At 38.3% G+C, this 8,825-nt stretch overlaps 1 long non-coding RNA gene across 1 annotated transcript; it reads right to left on the reverse strand.

Moving 5' to 3' along the window:
- Positions 1 to 4,019: 4,019 nt before the first annotated feature.
- On the reverse strand, positions 4,020 to 8,347 carry LOC309869118. Its single transcript, XR_014314000.1, has 2 exons — positions 6,042 to 8,347; positions 4,020 to 5,954 (listed from the first exon to the last, which is right to left on the reverse strand). It is a non-coding gene; the product is annotated as an uncharacterized lncRNA (long non-coding RNA).
- Positions 8,348 to 8,825: the final 478 nt, after the last annotated feature.

Consider the following 8,825-nt stretch of genomic DNA (forward strand, 5'->3'; position numbering starts at 1 on the left):
CCCAAAGAACATAATCCAATCAAGAAATGGGCAGAAGAAGTGAACAGATATTTCTGCAAAGAAGACATCCAGATGGCCCACAGACACACGGAAAAGTGCTCAACATCGCTCGGCATCAAGGAAATACAAATCAAAACCATAGTGAGATACCGCCTCACACCAGTCAGAATGGCTAAAATTAACAAGTCAGGAAATGACAGACGTTGGCGAGGATTCGGAGAAAGGGGAACCCTCCTACACTGTTGATGGGAACTCAAGTTGGTGCAGCCACATGGGAAAACAATATAGTGGTTCCTCAAAAAGTTGGAAATAGAGCTACCCTAAGACCCAACAATCACACTACTGGGTATTTACCCTAAAGATACAAATGTAGTGATCCAAAGGGGCATGTGCACCCAAATGTTTATAGCAGCAATGTCCACAATAGCCAAACTATGGAAAGAATCTAGATGTCCATCAACAGATAAATGGATAAAGATGTGGTATATGTATACAATGGAATACCATGCAGCCATCAAAGGAAATGAAATCTTGCCATTTCCAACAATGTGGATGGAACTAGAGGGTATTATGCTGAGCGAAATAAGTCAATCAGAGAAAGACAATTATCATATGATCTTTCTGATATGAGGAATTTGAGAGGCAGATTGGGGGGTTGTGAGGGGCAGGGAAGGAAAAAATGAAACAAGATGGGATTGGGAGGGAGACAAACCATAAGAGACTCTTAATCTCAGGAAATAAATTGAGGTTTGCTGGGCCCGGTGGTAGGGAGAGGGTGGTTGGGTTATGGACATTGGAGAGGGTATGTGATATGGTGAGTGCTGTGAAATGTGGAAGCCTGACAATTCACAGACCTGTACCCCTGGGGCAAATAATATATGTTAAATATATATATGCCAATCTAGTAAGTGATGTTGATGATGGGGGGAGGCTATGTATTTGTGGGGACATATAGTATATGGAATATCTCTGTACTATTCTCTCAATTTTAAGAACCTAAAACTGCTATTAAAATTGTCTTTTAAGGGCACTGGGTCGCTCATTTAGTTGGGCAGCTACCCTTGACTCAGGTCATGATCCCAGAGTCCTGGTATCTAGTCCCACATTGGGCTCCTTGCTCAATGGGAAGTCTGCTTCCTCCTCTGCCCATCTCCCTTCTCATACTCTCTCTCACTCACTCTCTCTCTCTCAAGTAAATAAAAACTTTTTAAAAATTAAAAAGTTAAATTGTCTTTTAAAAAATGCAATTGCAGGGACTTCCTGGCTGGCTCAATTGGTAGAACATCGATCTCATAGTTGTGAATTCAAACACCAACTTGGGCATAGAGATTACTTTAAAACACACACATACACACAACTGCATATAATTATAATTGTATTGTTGGGCCTTTAGTACATAAAAATACAATATATTTGACAGTAACAACACAAAGGAGGTGGGGGGGAGCAAAGCTGTATTAAAGGATCAAACATCAGATGGTAACCTGAATTCTCAGAAATGAAGAGAACCAGAAATTACAAACTTTATAAATACATACTTTCTCTCCCCTTTACTCTTTCTTTAGAAGACATAAAATTAGGGGTGCCTAGGTGACTCAGTTGGTCAAATGTTAGACTCTTGATTTCAGCTCAGGTTACAACTCCAGGGTCCTGGAATTGAGCCCTGGGTCAGGCTCTGTGCTGAGTGTGGAGCCTACTTGAGATTCTCTCTCTCCTTCTCCTTCTACCCCCTCCCCGCCACACTTGCACTCAATAAATAAATAAATGAATAAATAATATATAAAATTATATAACATCATAATTATAACAAAGTATTGTTAAATTTATAACATATGTAGATAGAACATGTATAACAGTAATAGTACTAAAAAGGGAAGGGACTAAAAAGACATAGTAGTTTCTATATCTCACTGGAATTAAATTAGTATAAATCTGAAATAGATTCTCATAAACTAAGATGGTATAAGCCTTAGAGCAATCACTAAAAAAATAAAAAGTTAATTTAAAATTAAAGGAGTTAGGGGCGCCGGGGTGGCTCAGTGTATTAAACCTCTGCCTTCGGCTCAGGTTATGATCTCAGAGGCCTGGGATCAAGCCCCATATCCTGCTCTCTGCTCAGCAGGAAGTCGGCTTCCCCCTCCCTTGCTGCCTGCCTCTCTGCCTACTTGTGATCTCTCTGTGTCAAATAAATAAATAAATAAATTTTTAAAAAATTTTTAAAGTGAATCAAATTAAATGTTACACAAGAAAAAAAATCACTTAATACAAAAAAAGATTTCTTTAAAAATTAGTACCTCAGGGGCGCCTGGGTGACTCAGTGGGTTAAAGCCTCAGCCTTCGGCTCAGGTCATGATTCCAGGGTCCTGGGATCGAGCCCGCATCAGGCTATCTGCTCAGCAGGGAGCCTGCTTCCCTTCCTCTCTCTGCCTGCCTCTCTGCCTACTTGTGATCTCTGTCTATCAAATAAATAAATAAAATCTTTTTAAAAATAAATAAATAAATAAATAAAAATTAGTACTTCAGATTTCAAATATATAGTCACTGAAAAGAATTTAATAGATGAATTAAGAAAAAAATAGACACAACTGAAGAGTTAGTAAACTTAATAATACATCTGAAGAAATTCTCTAGAATGCAGTACAGAGAGCTAGAGAGTGGAATACATAAAAGAGAAATCCAAAACATGGTGGATAAGTTGGGAAGATACAAAATATACCTAAAGAAGTTTCAGAAGGAGAAATTAGGAACAATGGGAAAAAGACAATAAAGAAATTTTAGCTGAAAATTTTCCAAAACTTGTGAAGGAACTTCTCCAGTCCAGAGATTTAGAAATCGCAATGGATCCTAAACCGGATGAATAAAAATAAACATGCTCCTAGATGCTTTGAAGTGAAACTACAAAACGTCTCAACAACAAAAAGATCTTAAGAGAAAGCAGGCAGTAGGGGAGCCTGGGTGTCTCAGTCAGTAAGCATCTGCCTTGTCTCAGGTCATGATCCCAAGGTCCTGGGATCAAGTCCCACATTGGGCTTCCTGCTTGACAGGAAGCCTACTTCTCCCTCTCCCACCCGCGTGCTTGTGTTCCCTCTCTCACATTCTCTCTCCCTCTCTCTTTCTGTCAAATAAGTAAAATAAAATCTTTAAAAGGAAAGAAAGAAAGGGGCACCTGGGTGGCTCAGTGGGTTAAGCCTCTGGCTTTGGCTTGGGTCATGATCTTGGGATCCTGGGATTGAGCCCCATATCAGGCTCTCTGCTCAGCGGGGGAGCCTGCTTCCCCCTCTCTCTGCCTGCCTCTCTGTCTACTTGTGATCTCTGTGTGTGTGTGTGTGTGTGTGTGTGTGTGTGTGTGTCATATAAATAAAATCTAAAAAAAAAAATTAAAAAAGGAAAGGAAGGAAGGAAGAAACTAGACAGTAAAACAACTTACTTTCAAAGAACAAGTTAGATTGACAGCAGACATTTCATCAGAAATAAGAGAAACCAAAATGCAACTATGATTTTAAAAAAATACAGCTTAGAGGCATCTGGGTGGCTCAGTCCACTTGGTTTGAAATGTATGTTCTGGGTGTCTGACTCTTGGTTTCAGCTCAGGTCATGGTCTCTGAGTCATGTGTTCGAACTCTGCAATTGGTAGGGAGTATGCTTGAGATTCTCTCCCACTGTCCCTCTGCCCACTCATGCTCACTTGCTCTGAATAAATAAATCCTTAAAAAATACAGGTATCTATCCTCAGCTTCAAATCCTAACTCCACCACTTAGAATCTGAGTAACCTTTGGTAAAGTACTTAATCTCTCTGTCATCAATTTTCTCATCTATAAAATGGAGAAAATAATAGTATTTACTTCACAGAGTTGTTATGAGGGGTAAAAAAAATTAATGTATAATTAATATTTTGAAAGCACTTAGAAAATTTGCTGCTACAAAAGAACCACGTGTCAGAAAGATATCATAATTCTGAACGTGTATGTGCCAAATAACATAGCCTCAAAATGTGTAAAGTAAAAATGGATAATTATGAGACATTGGCAAATATTTTATTATAGTGGGGGATATAAATACATCTCTTAGTGATAGATCAAATAGTTGAAACACTGGTAAAGAAATATAGTTTTAACTGCATCATTAACAAGCTTGATATAATGGCTGAATATAGAACTGTATATCCTCCAAATTAGATTACTACACATTGTTTACAAATATACGTGCAGCAATACAAAACCTGACCATGTACAGACTATATTCCTTGACCTCAAAACAATTAGATTAGAACACAGTAACGAAAGATAACCAACCAACAACTCCCCACACATTTGGAATATTTTATTGTTTTTTAAAACACTTATTTAGGAGCTTTTGTTTTTTTTAGAAAGATTTATTTGTTTGAGAGAGAGCACAAACAGTGGGGAGAGGCAGGAGAGGGAGAAGCAGACTCCCTGCTGAACAGAGAGCCCAACACAGAGCTTGATCCCAGAACCCAGAGACAAGACCTGAGCCAAAGGCAGACCCTTCACTGACTGAGCTTCCCAGCACACCTATTTGGAATATTTTAAAACATACTTCCCAATAACTCATGTAAAAACTGGAAAACATTTAGAACTAAATGATTGTGAAAATACTGTCAAAATGAATGTGATACAGCCAAAGCAAGACTTAGAGCAAAATTTATAGCCTTAAATGTCTGTTACAAAAGCAGGAAGACTAAAAATTAGTAGGCTAAGCACCCAAATAAGTGAGAGAAAGAGCAACTGTAATGAAAACATAAAGAAAATATTAAAGAACAGAAATCATTAAAATTGACATTTACATACACAAATATCTGTAAAAATTTATTAAGGAAAAGGGGAGAAAGTATAAATAAAACAATATTAGGAATGAAAAAGGAGGGGCGCCTGGGTGGCTCAGTGGGTTAAGCCGCTGCCTTCGGCTCAGGTCATGATCTCAGGGTCCTGGGATCAAGTCCCGAATGGGGCTCTCTGCTCAGCAGGGAGCCTGCTTCCCTTCCTCTCTCTCTGCCTGCCTCTCTGCTTACTTGTGATCTCTCTCTGTCAAATAAATAAATAAAACCTTTAAAAAAAAAAAAAGGAATGAAAAAGGAGATCAAAGTATAGAAACAACAGAGTTTTTTTTTTTTATTTTATTTATTTATTTGACAGAGAGAGAGATCACAAGTAAGCAGAGAAGCAGGCAGAGAGAGAGGGAAGCTGGCTCCCTGCTAGCAGAGAGCCCCATGCCGGGCTCGATCCCAGGACCCTGAGACCATGACTCGAGCTGAAGGCAGAGGCTTTACCCACTGAGCCACACAGGCACTCCAAAACAACAGAGAATTTTAATAAGAATATTATGAAAAATGGGGCACCTGGGTGGCTCAGTGGGTTAAGCTGCTGCCTTCGGCTCAGGTCATGATCTCAGGGTCCTGGGATCGAGGCCCGCATTGGGCTCTCTGCTCAGCAGGGAGCCTGCTTCCCTCTCTCTCTCTCTGCCTGCCTCTCCATCTACTTGTGATTTCTCTCTGTCAAATAAATAAATAAAATCTTTAAAAAAAAAAGAATATTATGAAAAACGTTATACCAATGTATTTGAAGATTAAGAGAAATATGATAAATGCCCTAGAAAAAACATGACCTTCCTAAACTGCCAGAGATAGCAAAATTTGAATATATATTTAATTCTTAAAGAAAGTGAATCAGTAATTAAAAGCAACCCCAAAATATTTATCAGGCCCAGGTAATTATCTGTGTGTTCCACCAATATTCAAGAAACTGATAATCCAGGGATGCCTGGGTGGCTCTGGGTTAAGCCTCTGCCTTCAGCTCAGGTCTTGATCTCAGGGTCCTGGGATCGAGCCCCGCATTGGGCTCTCTGCTCAGAGAGGAGCCTGCTTCCCCTCTCTCTCTGCCTGCTGTTCTGCCTACTTGTGATCTGTCTGTCAAATAAATAAATAAAATCTATAATCCTATTCTAAACAAGCTGCTACAGAAAACAGGAAAAGATAAAATGGACCACCATTTATTTTATGAGGCTAATATAATGATATCAAAACCTATTCTAAACAAGCTGCTACAGAAAACAGGAAAAGATAAAATGGACCACCATTTATTTTATGAGGCTAATATAATGATATCAAAACCAGACAAAGACAGCAGAAAATAATTAAAAATATACAGGCAAATTTCACTTATGAATATAAACAAAGAGCTCCTAAACAAATGCTAGCCAGTAGCAGCCAGCAACATGCAACGTAACCAATTAGGTTTTATCACAAGGGTGCAAGGAAGATGAAGAGATGGAAAAAAATCTATACTGTAACTTATCACATTAACATATCAAAGGAGAAAAGCATTTATAATCAACTCAATAAGTATAAACAACTTCCAACATTCATTAAACAAAAATTTATCAAAACAATTTCTTTAGCCTAGTAAATAGTAGTGTGGCAACAAAGACAGGGTAAGATGCTGCTTATTTCTTTTTTCTAGGCACAAAGGAAGATATTTCCCATCTTCCTTGTAGTTGCATTGGAACCATGTGCCTGGATATGGACAGAAGTGATGTGTACCTCTCCCCGGACTGATCATAAATTGCTTCACTCTCTCTCCCTCCTACAGAGACCTTGGAAATCATATGCTGAAGATGACAGCATCACGAAATGGAAGGTGCCAGGATCCCTGAATCACTACTTGGAGGGGAAAGGTCAAGACTAGCCACCTAGCCCACATCAGACTATGAAATGAGCAATAAACATTTATAAGATTTTATTTTTAAGTAATCTCTACATCCAACATGAGGCTCCAACTCACAACCCTGAACTTAAGAGTCACATGCTACCAAATGAGCCAACCAGGAACCCCAACATTTATTTAGCTAATCACATTATCATATATTTTCATATATGTATTTCTTTCTTTTTTTAGAAACCATAAGTGGGAATCATGAGTGATGGGTCATTGTAGACATGGCTTACGCAAGAAAGATCCAAATTCAGTAGAAGACCCATATCAAATATACGGCATTAACCATATGAAAAGATTTATAAATAAATGTGCATTTATGTAGTTGAGTTAAAATAAAATCTTTAAGGATATATAAATATATATATTTAAATATCCATATATATATATATATATATATATGGATATATAAATATATAAATATCACCTTTTACAATTGCTGACTTTTCATTTAATGGACCAACCATAGATTTCATCTGATTTTACTATGTTTAGAGTTCTAGCTTGACTAAAAATGTTCTTTGACCTCTGTGGCTCTTAACATCCAATGTATGCTTCTGGATATCTTTACCATGCTGTACTGCAGCTGTTAAAATGAATGTTAGTTCCTGTATTCTAAGTATCTTGTAAGCCATAGTTCTTTCTGCAACTTTTAGTAGAGTTTCCAGGCTAGGGGGAAAAGCAAACATTAAATAAGTAATTTGAATGAGATTATTGAGTTACCTGAGCAAGTAGTTTGTGATGCTGTACAATCACACATCAAGGAGACACAGTACAATTTAAAGGCTAAAATTTATCCCACTTTTTTTAAAAATGGAGGTATAATTTACATTACAACATTATATATTTTTTAAAATTGAAGTATAACTTGGGCACCTGGCTGGCTCAGTTGGTGGAGCATAACAACTCTTGACCTCATGCTTGTATGTTCAAGCCCCATACTGGCTATAGAGATTACTTAAAACTAATCAATCTTGGGACACCTGGGTGGCTCAGTTGTTAAACATCTGCCTTTGGATCAGGTCATGATCGCAGGTCCCTGGATCAAGCCCCACAATAGGCTCAGCAACTTTCAAATATGTAATATGTTTTTTTAAAAGGTTTATTTATTTTGACAGAGAGCATAAGCAGGAGGGGGAGAGGGAGAATGAGAAAATTCCAAGCAGACTCCTCGATGAGCCCAATGTGGGGTTTGATCTCACAACCCTGAGATCATGACCCAAGCCGAAACCAAGAGTTGGCTGCCCAAACAATGTGTCACCTAGGTGCCCTTTTAATACAGTATTAAGTAGCTAAGTTGCATACTACGTCCCCACAACTTAACTAATTTTATAATTGGAAGCTTATACCTTTTGGCCCCCTTCACCCATTCTGTCTACCCTCACCCCCCCACCTCTGACAACCACCAATCTCTTCTCTATATTGTAAGCCCGGTGGTGGGTTTTTTTTTTTTTTATTTTTTGTTGTTGTTTAGATTCCACATGTAAGTGAGATCAGAGAGTATTTACCTTTCTATAACTTACTTCACTTAGCATAATGCCATCGAGGCCATCCAGATTACTGTAAATAAAAGATTTCCTTCTTTTTATAGCTAAATATTCCATTGTGTATAGGTAAATGTATATGTGTGTGTATATATACATACACATTTTATCGATTCATCCATTGATAGACACTTATCACATATATGTTTCTGCATGCTACTCTGTGCCATTGGTTTGTATCCCTCTGCCAACAGAACACTCTTAGTAAGTTTATAAAAATGTTTGAAACTGAAGAGGGGCCAAGTCATGTCAAGACAGTGAGCTCCTTCAAGACCAGGGCTGTTTCTCACTTCTTATTCTTGGGCTTAGCAGGTAGGTGGTCAACAATCATTTTCTAAGTAAATAAATGAAGCCAAAAGAGGAAGTTAGAAAGACCAAAAGAAAAAGCAGGCAAGGTACATGCCCCTCCCTCTCCAGAGAGGTCCCAGAAATGCTAAGGCCGATCTGGTAGGAGTGTAAGCCAGAATGCTCGAATCAGAGTGGGAGGAGGTGGGGAGAGTTTCAAGCTAGACCCTTCTTCTAAACCTCCCAAAAAATAGAAAATGACAGAAG

Source organism: Mustela nivalis (genome assembly GCF_964662115.1).
Source record: "Mustela nivalis genome assembly, chromosome: 7".
Classification (NCBI taxonomy): Eukaryota; Metazoa; Chordata; class Mammalia; order Carnivora; family Mustelidae; genus Mustela; species Mustela nivalis.